At 43.9% G+C, this 16,949-nt stretch overlaps 1 protein-coding gene across 1 annotated transcript in view; it reads left to right on the top strand.

The window, feature by feature from the left end:
- Window positions 1-257: 257 nt before the first annotated feature.
- Window positions 258-16,949, top strand: part of Nckap5 (NCK associated protein 5) — an 809,936-nt gene continuing 793,244 nt past the window's right edge. The window contains exon 1 of the mRNA XM_021198000.2: window positions 258-486. The gene's annotated coding sequence lies outside the window, so the exon portion shown is untranslated. The remainder of the gene's footprint in view (window positions 487-16,949) is intronic.

Below are 16,949 nucleotides of genomic sequence, written 5' to 3'. Positions count from 1 at the left end.
TTTTCAGAGCAGAGAAAAGCCACGCTGGGCCAACTTGACTCCATGGGGGTCACTCCATGCATGCATCACTGGAATCCGTTCCCAGACGACGGATTCATTGCAGAAGAGATCCTTTTGCCTCCCCACCCCCTCCTTTCTTTTTGACAGTCAGTTAATAAAGACTCAACAGTAAGCAGCTCCCAGTGATGTCATCTGGGACTTTGTCCACAGCGCCTGTATTTACAAGCTCGCAGCAACCACAGAGCCGCAGCCCGGGGCTTCCAGGTTTCTGCAAACTCGCCCTGGATCCCAAGCTGGACCGCTGGCTCCGTGTGACAGATCTTCAAGAAAACCCAGACTCCTTCTTCTAAGTGTGTTTTTTGAATGCTTCGCAAGTAACCAGGAACGGGCGAGAGGACAGCGCTGGAGAGAAACTGTGGGAGCTTTGCAGTTCCTGGCTCCGGGACCTTGTGATTTCCATTCACCAAAGGGAAGAGCTCACTCCAAGTAAGACTCTTGGGATTTAACAAAAAACAAACAAGCAAAACAAAACAAAACAAACAAAGCAAAGATCTTGTAACCCTTTCCCTCTGACGTTTCTCGCTGGCTTTCCGTTTAAAAGGCGATGCTGTTTGGGTATTACTGCAGGCTCTCTTGAAGCCACAAGTATGCATTTGTTCAGAGTAATTATAGCCCTCTCAACTTGGGGTTTGGTGGGGAAGGAAGCGAGCTGCTAACAGGACTGGGAATTCGGAAGACGGTACCCCTGCTCCTAAACTAATCCTCCACTTTTGCAGTGGGTGGGTAGTGGGTAGTTTGTTGTTTTCTGATTTAAAACATTCACCAGCAAAACAGTTTGGTTGAACTTGGAAGGTTGGAAGGAAATTCTAAGACTCTAAAGAACTGAATGTGAATGTGTGCTTGGAGAGAGACACCTGCTTCCTCCAGAACTCTTTTTGTGGGTTATAGATTTTAATGTGAGCATGCTGGTTGTCAGTTCATCCCATGCAACTGTAACTTCCCCCTTAGTACCAGTCTCCTCTCTGTCTCTCTCCCGGGTATTTTTCTTTCCTCTTCTTTCTTCTCCTGCCTTCTTTTTTCTCCCCTTCCTCTTCTGTTTCTCCTCGTTTCCCTTCCCCCCCCCCCACTTCATTCATTTTCTGCCACCTCAGTACTGGAAAGTACTCTGGAACTCCTTTCTGTCTATTCTGGTCCCTTCCCCCCAGTGTTCCATAGAGAAACGGTGGGTGCTCTGATGGACTCTGTGAGTGAGCATGCCCAGTTCATGTCCCACTGTCAAAGTACAACTTTGACTCCACTGTCCATGGCAGTATCTTTGCCTCAACTTTCTCTTTCCTCATAGTTCTTTAAATTTTTCAGGCATTCTCCGGGGTTTCAGCAGGGAGAATGTGTAGGAGGGTGCTGCCAATTCAGGCAGGGTTTCCCTCTGAACTCAGCCTGCAAGGGGCACACAGCTCAGTAACCGATCTCGCCTGGAAGTTCTGCTTAGGTGTCCTGTGAACTTGCCTTGCAGGGGTTTCCTGCTCTGTACTTGCAGCTCTTGTACTCTTGCTGCTAGCAAATAGCAGCTGACTGATGCCCTCCACCCTCCGCCCCTGACAGCTCAGGACTGACTGGCAAGAAGTGGCTGTTGGCTTGTTAGCTCCTGCAGGAGAGCCCCATGACTCATTCTCCTGAATTCAGGTGCTCTGTCAGCACCCCAGGAGCCTGTGAAGTGACAGCCTTCATGTCTTTCCCCTAGGCAGTCAATAGGGAAAGGTCTTAGCAGTCTTTGGCTGTTTTCTATGGAATCCTACCCACCTCCTGCCTTCTTGACAGCTCCCAAGTTCTCCATCAGACCATGCTCAGCTTGTCGTATGTATTATGACCCTGTATTCTTTGTAGAACTGTGTTTACATCAAAGAATCTGCTACTAAACATTGTTCAATACCTGATCTTTTCCCCTTAATGAGGTGAGGTTTCATATAGCTCAGGTTAGCCTTGAACTCCACATTTAGCCAAGGCTGGCCTTGAATTTCTGATCCCTCTGCCTTCACCCCTCCACTCCCAAATTGTAGACATGAACCATCATGCTAGTCTTATGCGGTACAGGAGATTGAACCAGAGCTTTCTGAATGCTAGGCAACTCTACCAACCAAATTACATTCAGCCTCAGAAGAAAACTGTGACATAAGAAATCACTTGTCCAAAGGCCTCCAACAGAGCCCTGCCGGAGAACGTACTAGAATCTGAATCCCACACTCAGTCTGGCATGCACACTTGCATGTAACTTTTCAAGTCCTTGACAATTAGAACAGAAACAAGATCCACAGGTGGTAGCCGTGCCTTCTTGGAGGAATGGGGCTCTGTGCAAGTGTACAGATAAAGGTGGCCTGGCAAAGAGAGCATTCCTGTTTTGGTTTTGGCTCTGGTTGCATGTCTTAACGTCTCTGTTCCTTATCGGTTAGCTAACGAACTGAGGGAAGCCCTGTGATTGTTTTAGTGGATGGCCCAAAAGCAAGAAGGGCAGTCGCAGCAGCTGAAAAAGTCCAGACTGTTTTTCAGAGCATGCTGGAATATCTATGTTGATTCCTGAGTCTCATACTATTCCTGACCAACCTCTAAGTCTTGAACCTCCTTTGGAGTCACTTGTTGACTCCTCTTAACCCATCCATTCTTTTCCTGCAGCCTGAACCTCCCAGGTCCCAGGATCCCATTAACTCCCACTCAGATCTAGTTTCTTCTGCTTCTGGACCCTCTTGTCCTGACTGGGACACAATCAGAGGGCTTCTGCAGACGCTCTGGGAGTGTACTACAATTGGTGTGAACTATTAAAGTGTCTTTTACCAACCTTTGCCACAAGTCTTAGAGGCTTCTGGTCACATTGTCTAATATCACCTCTTAGGGCTGGAGTGATGGCACAGTGAGTCAAGCACTTGCCTGGGAAGCGTGAGACCCCAGTTTGAGCCCCAGAGCCCACATTACAAACAAGGTCAGGCATTCAATGTCTGCATTAAGGGGAGACAGAGATCCTTGAGACTTGCTGGCCAGCCATCCTGGTCAATATGCTGAGTTCCAGGCCAGTGGGGGATTCTGGTTAGTGTGTTTGTTTCTTTTGTTGTTGTTGTTTAAATACACACACACACACACACACACACACACACACACACACTGAGGTGGACTACACCTGAGGAATAACACACTTAAGGGTGTCCTTTGATTTCCCAATACAAATGTGTATGTACATTGGCATATGTATAAGACATTTAATTACACACACACATTGAAAGCAAAGCCTGTGTTTTGATACTAGCATGGAGTAGCTATTCAATAAGAAATTCTAAGGAGAAGAACAAGAGAAATAAGCATTTTCCCCAATTGCTGAACACCCAGAGCTCCACATGGGTTAGCAGACATTATCGTACAACTGAATAGATTTAGACTCTTCACTGTGATTCAAAGTCTAGGATGTCAGACGTCTGAGTAAAAACTCGGGACAACTCATGGTAGACCTCAGCTACCCTGCCATGCCTTCTTTTCCCTCCATCCCCTTATCTATTTAAATAGTTTTGAGAGTCTATCTCATTCTAATCTTCTCTTGAGAAGCTGTGTGGCAGAGTGATGGAGGGGTTGTACCTGGGCTGGGCCACCCTCATTCACGCCCTGCTTCTCATACCTGCTCCCTTGTGACCCCTGCTAACTTAGTAAACTTCTCTGTTCCAGTATCTTGAAAATGTGAAATATGAGCTTGGCTTCTTCATAGGAGGATGAGGAAGGGCTAAATACAAACCACAGGCCTGGGAAGATGGCTTAGTGGGTCAGACTTGCTGGACAAGCATGCAAACCTAAGTCAGATTCTCAGCCTCGCCTGAAAGAGCAGGCATGGGGGCTTTGGGGATGGAGTTAGGAGTCTGGTGGGGCTTGCTAGCTGCTAAACTAGCTCCAGGTTCAGTGAAAGACCCTGTTTCAAGAAGGTGGTGAGGGATAAAGCAGAAAATGCAACATCCTCCTCTGGCCTTCAGAGTGATCACCTGTACAGGTACCCACACATGCATGTGGGCACACACTACGTACACACATGCTACACTCAGATAGATTCATACATACACACACACATGCACACATTAGCAATACACACATACACACAATATTTTATATATTAATAATTATAACATATTAATATATAATATATGATATTATATAAAATTGTATATTACATAATAGCAGTTATATAAAATTATACACAATGATAAAATTATATTGTATAATAATTATATTATATAATTTATTAATATATAATATATAAAGATGTTGATTATATAATAATTATAATGATATATTAAATATAATATATTATATATTAAATAGCTTCAAACTTGGTGCACATGCAATAACTGCCCATAAGCATCACACCTGTCTCTCTCTCTCTCTCTCTCTCTCTCTCTCTCTATATATATATATATATATATATATACACATTCATATAAACAGAGCTTCAACATTTATCAAAAAATGAGGTATGTATCACATACTGAAGTGTATCATTTATGGTCTTTATTTGTCTTTTTCACATCTATGCCCCTTTCCAGATTTAAGAATTCAGAATCTTCCAGGTGAGAGTCATTTGCAGGGTTAGTTGGAGATTCCTCAGGTTATACAGATGGAGAAAACTGTTCCGCTATTGGGAGCTGCTATCTGGTGGCAGAATGTTCCAGATCGAAATGCTCCTTGGTACTTCTTCACATTCATCCTCCTGAAGTTGGCCAGTGGCACTTCCCTTTGCATCTGATTTGTCTCCAGACCTTTGTTCTCCCCATCCTAGGACCAGGCCCTCTTTCCTCCTTCACCACCATCAGGTGTCTCGTGTCATGGATAAGTCAGATGTCCCCTGTCCCATGGTTAAGTCAGGTGTCCCGTGTCCCATGGATAAGTCAGGTGTCCTGTGTCCCATGGTTAAGTGTGCTCATTGGTTTTACCCCTCAGCCTTTGTGTGTCACAAGGGCAGACCCCCGTGAACTTAAGGCCTGCTATGTGTGTTCCTGCATTTCGTAGATTGTGTATTGAGCACACGAATGGATATTGTTTCCCAAGTTCCTCCATTCCCACCCAACTCCTCAGTCTGGATATTTTCTCATGACACCATCTTGGAACAATTCCTAGTTCTCCTCCTTGATCAAGCTGTGTATCCCGCCCACTTCTGGGCAGAGTCTGCAGTCTTTCCACCCATCTCCCATTGGAGATGGGATTGCTTGCTGTTATCCAATGAAGTGATCCCACCTGGTGAGAGCCCGACTCTCTCAGGACACCTAATTACTGTAGCCCCATTTAAAAGTTAAGACAGCTCAGTGCTTAAGAGCACTTGCTGCTTTTCCCGGGGATCCGGGTTTGGTTCCTAGCATCTTATCAGGGAGCTTACAATCACCATTAGCTACAGTTGCATGAGATCTGATACCCTCCTTTGGGCCCTGCGGGCAAATGTATCCACATGCTTAACATACACACACACACACACACACACACACACACACACACACACACTAATTTAAAATGCAATAAATACTTTTTAATGCACAATATAAAATGTTTTTAAAAATCTCTTCTTTAAATTCCACATTTACCACTTGATTCTAGTGAGTTTGAGGTTGGAATCATGAACTGAAAATCTGTGATTTAGTGCATAACCCAGCTCGACACCCAGTCCATGTCAGAGGATAAGAAAAAAAGCATAGATGTGTGGTTGGTAAACACTGTAACAGCATATTAATCCATTTCCTACAAGCATGATGGAGTGATTCCCTAGCGAAGCCTTGTGTAGTCTCATGTGTGATTTCCATGTGTGACCTCATTAAGATTCTTACATGAACACCCAAGGGAAGAAAATTGAAGTTCAGGGAGTCTGAGTACTGTGCACAGGACATATGGATAGTAAGAAGAGTCAAGATTCAAGCCTGTGACTCCCTTCCCCTCTCAGTGTGGGTGTGCAGGGCTGATTGCCTTAAAGAGTCTCACCTGGAGTGTAGTGTGGGTCATTCACCTCTGCCCAAGACCAACTGTCCTAGAACACTGATAAATCAGGTGAACACATCTAAGTGCCAGCCAGATGAACCAGTGACATGTTCTTGTGTGTCACCACAGCCAGGTGTCACGTGTACCATGGATCAGGTGCTCATGGTTTTGCCCTTCAGCCTCTGTGGGTCACAAGGACAGACCCATTTCCTATCACTCATCTATGAGTCTACTGTGGATTAGCTCAGGTTTATGACTCTGAGTGTCAAGCTCACTTATGTTCTTGGCCTGGGTGTTTGTAGGTTCTGCTTGGTCAACTGAGAGATCAGATTAAAAATTGAAATTATAAGTAGTATTTAGACTTTTGGGTGGTTCCCCAGACAAGGTTCACCAAAGCAGTAGTGCTTTATGGAAACAGATCTTTCTGTTTTGAGACAGGACCTCTTATATCCTAGGCTGGCTTCAAACTATGCTATGGAGCCAAGGATGACCTCAAACTCTTGGACAGTTTGTCTCAAATCCTAGTGCTGGGTTTGCAGTGTCTGTGCAGCACTATACCCAGTTTGTAATGTGCTGGGAATGGAATCCAAGGCTTTATGCATGGTCGGTGAGCGCTCTACCCACTGAGCTTCATTCTCAGATTGCAGTTTGCACTGTATATACATACGAAGCTACAGAAGCCTATTTGTCTATTGGTTGAGCTGTTAATCCATCCATAAACATTTCTGTGTGTTCCAAGGTATGTGCCTTGGAATGGAGTTGTGAAAATTCTACAGATGATCTGATCTGGTAAAAACAAACAAACAAACAAACAAAACCGTAAAACTTATAAAGAACACACAAGTTAAACAGTGCACAAGAGTCTTCTTACCTGTGTGGAGGTGATCTTCCAGAGACTGGGGTGTATTTTGTCAGGGTGCAAAGTTGGTTAGAGATGTTGAAAACTGGTCTTTGTTTGTTTGTTTGGTTGGTTGGTTGAGTTGTTTTGGTTTGTTTGGGTTATTTGTTTGGTTGGTTGGTTTAGATAAGGTCTTATGGTGCCCATTCTAACTTCAAACTCACTGTATGCATGGGAATGACCTAGAACTGCTGATCTACCTGTTTTCCCCTGCCAAGTGCAGGGATTACAAGTATGCACAGCCATGCCCAGTGTATATGGTGGTAAGGGATCAAATCCAGTACCTCACGCATGCTAAGCAATTGTTCTACCGACTGAATCACATCCCGAGATTTTAACAGCTAGAAAGATTTAAGCTGTACACTGAGCAAAGTCACTGGACTGCTTAAACACAAGCAACACAACAAGCGCATTCTTTCTCCATTTTCTAATCTTACAAGGTTTAATGCCTTTAGAATTTCAGACTCCCAACTGCACTTCCTTAACAGATGAAAGAATACATCTCTTGGGTGCACAGAGCATGACCCACACGTTCACCATGCCTAGAAACACACTTGTCTAACAAACTGCGTCCTGTCAGTTTGGAAGCCTTAATTATACAAGGTACTTCCCTATTGTTCCATAAATTAATCCTGGTATTTTTCAGACTAAGAAACCTGATCTCTCCTCTTAGAAATAAACATTACTGGATTAGTGAAGCCCTTTGAATCGACTTTGGATGCACTGTGAGAATCCAGAGGACTGAGTTCAGGAGTAAAGTCCCAAGCCCGTTTTGGAGCATAAGCCTGGATAATAACACAGCTATGAATATGGTGGTGTTGAATGAAGGAAGAGCTGTTATTTCTGAAATGTGGGAACAAGTGTTACTGTCAAACGCCTGTCTGACAAACTGCCTCGCGAAGACTACACGCTTCATTTGGTAAATTGAATCTGGAAGCGTAGACCTGATCCAGACCTGTTCAAACGATACCCCAAATCATTCCATTGTCTGTGGTTACTGTTTTTTACACACTTTAAAACTCAACTTAGTGGCCTGGGGAGATGGCTCAGTGGATATAGCACTTGCCATGGAAGCAATAGGACCAGGGTTTGGGTCACGAGAACCCACATAAATGCCAGATTAGCATGGCGGCCTCCCTGCAATTCTAGCCCCAGACAGTGGAGACAGGATCCTGGAGGAGGCTGGTTAGGGAGGCTAGCCATATGGGCAAGCTCTGGGTTTGTATAGGAGACCCTGCCTCAATGAGTATGGCAGAAGAACAATGGAGGATGAGCTCCGATATCAAGTGAATTTCTCTGCACACACTCACATACACACACACACACACACACACACACACACACACACACACACAATGTACCCATGCACCTGTGAACATGCACACATAGAAGTATGTATGAAGGCAAAATGGCCAACTCAGAAAGCAGAACAATGCTGAAACATTATGTAGCTGCATGCTTTCCTGCTGTGAATTTCAGAAGTAAGTGACATTGCCCAAGTGCTGATAAGGAGTGACTGTGCGTGGCTTCGGCTTCTCCTACTGTGTATTCCCCCTGACTGCCCCTCTGTACCTGTCCTTTCGCACAAAATCATTTTCTGCCTTTTAAATTGCTTCTCTTTCCATTAAAAATTTTTGTTTTATTAGTATATATAAATTATATGTGACAATGGTTTTCTCTCCCACTCCTGCTGATACCCCTTCTCTTCTCACCATATCCTCTTCTAATTTTCCCCTTCCTTCCTTCCTTCCTTCCTTCCTTCCTTCCTTCCTTCCTTCCTTCCTTCCTTCCTTTAGGTGGTGGCAGTGAACAAAGAGTTTCATTAGGGTTGCTTACAGGAGTAAGGATGACCAACTTATCAGTGGTTACACCACTGAAGAAAAGGTCTCTCCCCGCCACCCGTGACCGTTAGCTACCTATAGATGCTCAGGGATGGGAGGCTTTCTGAGACTCTCCTTAGTTCATGACAATTTTGGCAGGTCCAGTTTTGTGGCGATACTGCCAGGTAATGTTTCTTTGTCAGAGTTATAAGGTAAATTATTTCTAATTATGATAGCTAACTGTATAGCTTTCCCCACCTCCCTGATCACTGGTGTGATTGCATTACAGTTTTGCTTAAAACTATATCTGGTGCCTATTTCATCCTGTTTACAAGTATAGATCTCCCTTAGTGTCCATTAGGAACTGGTTTCAGGGTTTCAGGTCCTCTTCAGGAACCTCAAATCTGCGGTCCTCTGAGATATACAATGACATGGAATCTGTATGTAACCTTGGCACATCCTTTAGGCTTCAGATCATCACTGTATTACTTATCAGATCTGATACAATGAGAATGTCATGTAATTTCCATGTCTTATTTGTTAGGGAATAGTGACCACAAAAAGGGTCTGAAAATGGTTGGTGAACCTCTTGTTTTTCACCAAATATTTTCTTTTTCATTAATACTTTAAATAGTATGTGTGTGTGTGTGTGTGTGTGTGTGCGTGCGTGTGCATATGTGCATGTGAGAGAAGGATACATGCAGAGAGACAGAGAAACAGACACAGAAACAAATAGACAAACAGACAGACAGACAGACATGAGTATGGGTGTCCACAAGGCCAGAAAAGGCCTTCCCATAGGCTATTCTGAAGCTGGAGTTACAGGTTGTCAAGAGCCACCTAATGCGTGTGCCAGGTCAGCAAATGCTCTTTAGCCACAAGAAGTCCCGGGCAAGCACATACACTGTGGTGCCTATGCAGGTCGGAGGGCAACTTTACTCAGTCACTTCCCCTTCTTCCTTTACATGGGTTCATGGAATCTAATTCAAGTCACCAGACCTGTATGGCAAGCACCTTTATCCACTGAGACATCTTGTCAGCCTTGCTGAAGTATTTTCAGACTCCTGTTGTTTCCATCTGCAGCTATCGAATGTGGAAAGAGAAGGGTCCCTGGATTTTTATTTTTTATTTTTTATTTTTTTTTTACTGCTGAGTCAGATCATTTATTACGATCACATTTCCTTTCTATTAACACTTTTCCCTAAGTTATAACTCACACATGCTCACTGCTGCTCTGCTCACAGTAACAGGGAATTGGAGCCAGTCTAGATGTCCCTCAACAAATGAATGGATAATAAGAGCGTGGTGCATATATATACCCAACGGAATTTTATCCAGCTGTAAAGAAAAATGAAATCATGAAAGTTTCAGAGAAATGAATGAACTTGGAAAGTATAATAATATTAAGGGAGGGGTCACAAACCCAGAAGGGAGAAAGCTGCATACTCTCGCTTACGTGTGAATCCTAGCCTGTCATGTACATATGTACATATGTGTATATCAAAATTGGCATAAATGTAGGTACAGTCTAAAACAGACAGAAAAGAGATCAAGGCAGGGTGAAATTATTGCAATGAAGAAGAGCTGGGGGGAGGGGAGAAAAGGGCACACGGAACTTGAAAGCAGCTGAGAGTTTGGGGGAGGGTACAGGGAGAAATGGGGGCAATGGGAGGAGGACAGTGGAGGGAGAGAGAGAGACAGGACTCTACTACACAGAGGGAGAGGGAGGAAGGGAGAGAGAGAGAATGATCCTTTCTAAAACCTAGAGTATTTAATTTAAAAAATAAAAAGATAATTATATGCAAATATAAAAACCCAAAATCTAAAAAATGTTTACCTCTGTGGTTAAGTGTAGCTGCTCATAGATCCTTTTGACAAATAAGTCAGAAATGAACATTCTTTAAAACAATTCTTCTCAGAAAATAGAGTCTCAAGTCACCAGAGAATGTTATTTTCTCTCTCTCTCAATTGTCCAAGGGGGAAGTTAATTATTAATTGCACCAAATCAGGAGTAATTTGAAATGCCTGCTTCCCATGTGTCTTAATTCTAATTATATTCAATTACTCCCATTTGGGTAAACAGAAATGCTCTCATTTATTGTATTGGGCAAACAGCAGTATATACCTGTTTCTGTGGTACCATGAACCCTCAGAACCTTCTGGCTGTAGGAAACACCCTTCTTTCTGAGTCCCTCTGACGTCTGGAATAGCCTCATTAGAGACAGGCCAACAGCAGGCTTGGAGCGGTGTGCTTTTGTGAACAGATAAATGGGTAGGCTGCAAAAGACGCAGTTATTTTTCACCTTCCTCCTTTTCCTGTCAATTATGCTTCCAGTTCAGGAATGTGAGGAGCTTTATAACAGGGAATATTCAAAATAGCTTACAGAAAGCAAGGGAAGGATTTTACATTAGACAGTTCTTAGAGACCGCCAGTAGAGGGCCTTGTTAAGCTGAGGAAAAGGTGCCCCCCCCCCCACCACCCCCACCAATTGCCAGTCATGACAGCTACCTGGTAAAGAAGCCATTGTTTTTGAGACTGTTTGATGAATAGCTTTAAGATTACCCAAGTGATTTTTAAAGTACATTGTATTTCTTTGTATGTGGAGCGAGGAGACATCTAAGTTTCCGTCTTCATTGCTTTCTTAGTAAGGAGTTAAGAGAATCAGATAGATCATTAAAAACCCATCAATCAAACTGGAGCTTTGGAAACCTCATCACTAAATCTATAGAATGTGTCTGCTGGAGTTGGGGTGAGGGGCTCTGAGTCTGCTTGTTGGATCTTAGTATTGACTGCTGAGGGTGGAGAAGGAAAAAAAAATGACAGTTCTCCTATTCTAGACATGGATGAATCTTGTTTCTGGTGAGGCCCGTACTCCCCAGAATCGCGTGCAGCAGTCCTGAGTCATCCTCTCTGTGGCAAGGCCTGCTCTCCTCTGTGGCAAGGCCTCTTTCTGACACCCACTGGAGAAGGTTTAATAAGAACAAAGGCAGGTGATCTTCTCCACTCCCGCCCCTTCTGGTGAGTGTAGCAGCCAGGGAGATAAACCTGACTTCCAGAGTCACTCAGTGTGTCCCCTAAAGCCACTCTCTTCCTCCTTGCTGGCCTGTTTCCTGCTCCTCTTAGCTGACTCTCTCCTTACTTACAAGGCTCATTTTTCCCTGTCTCTCCTCTTGGAACAACCCTGCCCAACTGCCTTCCTTAGGAAGGCTCATCCTACCTGCCACGCCCCTCATCAGCTCAGTGTGGCCGTTGCCACTGCACTTCTCACTAATGTAATCAAACATATGGTGGGTTATTGATTAGGAAGTTCACCACCCCGCCCCCCAGGGAGGCAAGACCTTTCTTGGAGTCAGTGTCTCTGTACGTCTAGTTTAATAGGAAACTTAGCACCTAGAACAGTGGTTGATCCTCAGAAGACAGCTCTCGAATATTCGGCGAGTCTGAACATAAGCACATGCTCTGGATTTTCTTTTCTAACATTTAAGAAAAATATTCACTTCAGTGTCTTAGACCTTGATGTTCAAAGCCACTGGTGTTCAAAATGTCTGTCTATGGACTCGGGGCACAAAGCCACAGCATTGTTCTTTGATGTGACTTTCAACAAGGGGGCACAGGTCTCTTTATTTCCAGTAGTCATGATGTTTATCAAACAGGAGCTGTAGAAGTCTTGGAATCAATGAATAAGTACATAGGCTTGGATTTATTTTTATTTTCTTAAATGTTTTTTTTCCAAGTGTGTGTGTGTGTGTGTGTGTGTGTGAGAGAGAGAGAGAGAGAGAGAGAGAGAGAGAGAGAGAGAGAGAGAGAGAGAGAGACTGATCTTATGCCACAGCCCACAAGTACAGGTTAGCATTACTCATTGATCTATCTCAGCAGCCCTTTTTAAAAACATTTCTCCTCCCTCCCTCCCTCCCCCTCCCCCCTCCCTCCTTCTTTCCTTCCTTTCTTCCCAGACTCCATCTCCCTATCTCCATTTTTCCCTTTATCCTCTGTCTTTCTCCCTTCTTCTTCCACCGTGGAAGGAGGAACAGGCCCAGGGAGATGCCTTTAGCTGACTCATGTACTTTCATGTTTCCTTGTTAGGCCACAGATTTCCTGGAGGCCTGTAAATTCTCAAATACTGCCTTCCCAAGATGTCATATAATACTCAAAAAAGACCAGAAATTTGGAGTCTGTTAACACCGTTAAAATGATGGAAGTTATGTGGCTATATATAGGTTCTACCCCCAAAGACACTTGTCCTTTGATATCCATGGATTCCATTCTGGATTCTGAAGTCTCCCTTTCAGTCAGATAATTCACCTCACTGAGCTTGGTTTCCTTATTCTTTAAATGCAGCACCACAAAAATGATTTTATCAAATATCTCTGAGATGTGTACAAGGTGGCCTAGCCCCTTTGTGTGTACATAGTCTCCTTATCCGGTCCTCATAGCAGACCCCCTGAAATAAACACTGTTGTCAATCCCATTGTGGAGACGAGAAAAACCAGGAAACCGAGAGATTCGTTTGTTTGAATCACACAGTGGGACTTTGATCAGGTTTACAGACATCTTCATGTTCTTATCGTATAGTTTTAAGGGGGGAATGGGTAAGGCAAGCAGATAGGATGAACAATCTCAGTCTCGGATGCAGGTGACCTTTGCTAACTTGGTTGGCTCTTTGTCACTGAGAACTTTCCAGGCCCTTGTAGGTTGAGTACCAGAGAGATGATATTGTCGTGTGTGTGTGTGTGTGTGTGTGTGTGTGTGTGTGTGTGTGTGTATTTATATGTATGTATGTGTGTGTTCCAACTCCCTTGTTGCAGGTCTCTCCCTTGCCTGGGACTCACCAGTGAGGTTATGCTGGTTTGTTAACAAGCCACGGGAATATGTTCATATTCAGCTCTGCAGCACTGGGGTTATAAACATCACATACTCATAAACAAACATAGCCATCACACTTAGAATACCCCACCATACTCCCTTCTTGAGACAAGGTCTTACTGTGTAGTTTTGGCTGGACTAGAATTCTAAGAGACAGGCTGGCCTTCAACTCACAGGGATCCACTTGCTTCTACCTCTGCAGTACAGGAATTAAGGCATGAGCAACCGTGCCCAGTTCTGTTTTGTTATTTTTAAATATTTTGCAGTGAATAAAAAAAATAACTTTATTAAAAATAAAAATCGAACAGTTCCTTTCCATGTGGATTCTGGGGATAGAACTCAAGTTCCCATGCTTTCAAAGCAAGTTCTTTACCAACTGAACCATCTCCCCAGCCCCAGGGGGCTTCCTTAATCCTCCTGTCAAATGTCAAGAGTTCTGTTTATTCAATGTTTTGGCACAAACAAGTGTTCATAGCTCAGAACAGCCATTAAAACAGCAAAAGCAAAAGCAAAAGCAAAACCCCTGCCCACCCATGCCCCTGCACCATTGAATGCTTCTGTGGGCTTCTTACCATACTGGTGGTGTGGTCTTGGTTCAGAACATGACTTTTGCCCACACAGTGCTCCCGACTTTATAATTCCTATAGTTGTATGGAAAAACAAAACAAAAACAAAACAAAACCATCAAGCCTTGTGTTTTCCAGTGACTACAGACTGTGTGTTTAATGTGCAGTGCAGCCTGGGGCTGAAAGCTTGCTGCTCTTGCAGAGAAAATTAGTATGCTTCCTAGCAGCCAAATCCTGCAGCTCATTGACACCAGGGACTCCAGCTCCAGGGGCTGTGATGTCTTCTTCTTGTCTGCATTTGCACCTGCACGTATATGTGCATATAACCCCATATATATATATATATATATATATATATATATATATATATATATATATATATGCTTAAAGTATAACCAGGTTGTCAGGTAAAATGGTTTTATATGTGCTTAGATGCTTCTGATGGAGTCTTCATTGGCTTCCCCTTTCAGGCATTCTTGTATAAATTTTCCTAGTTGCCCTCTTCTTTCCATAGATCCTTCTTCATACCTCTCTTTCTACCATTCAACAATCTTCAACAATCTCTCTGCCATTTGCCTATACACTTTCCATCTCACCCACCTCTCCCCTGCCTGTGTGCACATGTGCACAATGTATGAATGTATATATGTGATTATGTTTGTGCCATGGTGTGAATGTGGAGGTCAGAATACAACGTCAGGTGCCAGTTCTTAGTTCTCGCTTTGTTTGATACAAGCTCTCCTGTTGTTTGCCACTGCGTTTCCCAGGCTAGCTAGCTGCCAAGCTTCCTGCTATACTCCTGTGTCTGCCTCTATTTACTAGAGCAGAAGGTGGTTAGCCAGTGTTTCCTGGTGGGCCAGGGATCTAAAGGAAAGGGCACTACCCTGTGTTTTCCATCTCTCCACAATCCCAAATGCCCAAAGGTTTCTTTACAATACAAATCCCATTAAACACACACACACACACATACACACTCCAATTCCAGGTCAAAGGAAGAAAAATCCCCAAAGGCATAGCCAGCATCCAAGGGCAGAGTGTAGTCTGGAAAGAGTTGAGCACACCTGCTTGTGTAATTCTGCTAGGAGACATCTGTCAGGCCACAGGATCAAGCTGCCCCATCTGCATGGTGATGAGAAAGGTCCTAAGGCAACCCCACCCTGCAGTGCTGCTATCCAAAAATCACACAATGATTCCAGATCGCTCAACTCCCAGCAAGAAACAGAGCAGCAAGAAGTGGAACTCCTCCCCACTTAGACAGTGTATTTGATGCTGGATGGGAAGTATAGGTGTCCTGGGTACACTAGCAGTGTCTATCTGTACTCTAGAAGTACCCGGTTTTCCCATAAGGCACTGTAGGTCCTCACTGCACAGGGCTGTATTCTCTGGTGACAGATGTTAGAGGATCCCTCCAAATGGGTGTTTCTTCCAAGCATCTAATTATAACCTCCACAGAAGATTAACAGATGTTATAGTTGTCTCTCCCCTTTGATTAAATAGTTTCTGCATGAGTGACATGCTGAGATTTTTTTCCTTCTCTGTCTTGCACAATCTTTATAAAGAACTGGCATGTGTCTTCAATTTTCTGCAGATAGTTTCTCCATAGGCTTGGTAAGAATCTTTATATATAGGAAAAAAACAAAACAAAACAAAACAACTCAGCATGAGATAGACCGAAGCATGAGTTATACAAGCACCCAGATTCTCTCCTGTAGAGAGACTATGAAGGGAGCCCGGTTCCTGGCTTCTCTTTCTGTAATTTATCTGTGCAGGAGGCTGATAGCTGCCCATGAATGCTCTAGGAATGGCTCTGTATAAATGTAAAGGAAGATTGAACCAACCTTGCTTAGCACACAGGATGCAAGATGCCATGTATATGAGCATATGTGTAAAGCAGGGAAAAAACTGTCACTTGTGACTGTCTTGTGACTGAACAGATTGTTTTTGTATTTGTTTTAAGATAAGTTATCAACTATAAGCTTTATGAACACAAAATAATGGAGCTAAGGAGTTGGTTCAGTCTGTAATGTGCTTTCTACAAAACCATGCTTGTAACCCAAGTACTGGGGAGAGACAGGTGGATTCCTGTGGCTTGCTGGCTAGCTGATCAGTAAACTCCAGATTCAGTGAGTGACCCCGTCTCAAATGTGTCAGCATGTGTCCAGACTTCAACATGGTCTCCAGTGGCAATACAAACCAGGGACATCAGTGCAGCAGCATGAGTCATGGCACTACCATGGCTGTCTGAGGCAGCATAGGACAAGGACATTGACATGACCCCAGGTGGCAGTCCAGGCCACTCCCATCAACCTGGTTTCAGGCAGCAGCACAGCCTGGCCCATGGCATCCACGTGGGCTCATGTCCATGGTTTGTCTTGTTGCCAGAAACCATGTGGATGCCCATGATCTGTGCTTCTGCTAACTGTAAGGGGCAAGGAAGCTACTTTTCTGTGGTATTGGTGACTTCAGACTCACAGTTGACCAAGAGAGACAAAGAAGTTTTCTGTGACAATCCCTACCCTCCCAAAGTAACAGCCTAGATGGAAAGCCATGGAAGAGAACTCTTACAAACCGTGATAACACCTATATTTCCCATCCAGCATCCGCTGAAGTGTAACTCTCCACAAGGGATAGTTTCTAGTGGGAGTGCAGGTAGGCAGGATGCCGTTTGTTTTAAGAGGCTGGCCACTGGGAGTGTGAGCATTCCAGTGAGGAGAACAACTTTTCTCCTTCTCCTTCTCCTTCTCCTTCTCCTTCTCCTTCTCCTTCTCCTTCTCCTTCTCCTTCTCCTTCTCCTTCTCCTTCTCCTTCTCCTTCTC

This window comes from Mus pahari, chromosome 5, assembly GCF_900095145.1.
Source record: "Mus pahari chromosome 5, PAHARI_EIJ_v1.1, whole genome shotgun sequence".
In the NCBI taxonomy this organism is placed as follows: Eukaryota; Metazoa; Chordata; class Mammalia; order Rodentia; family Muridae; genus Mus; species Mus pahari.
Note: the sequence above shows the minus strand (reverse complement) of the source record. Positions and strands in the feature narration are given on the sequence as shown.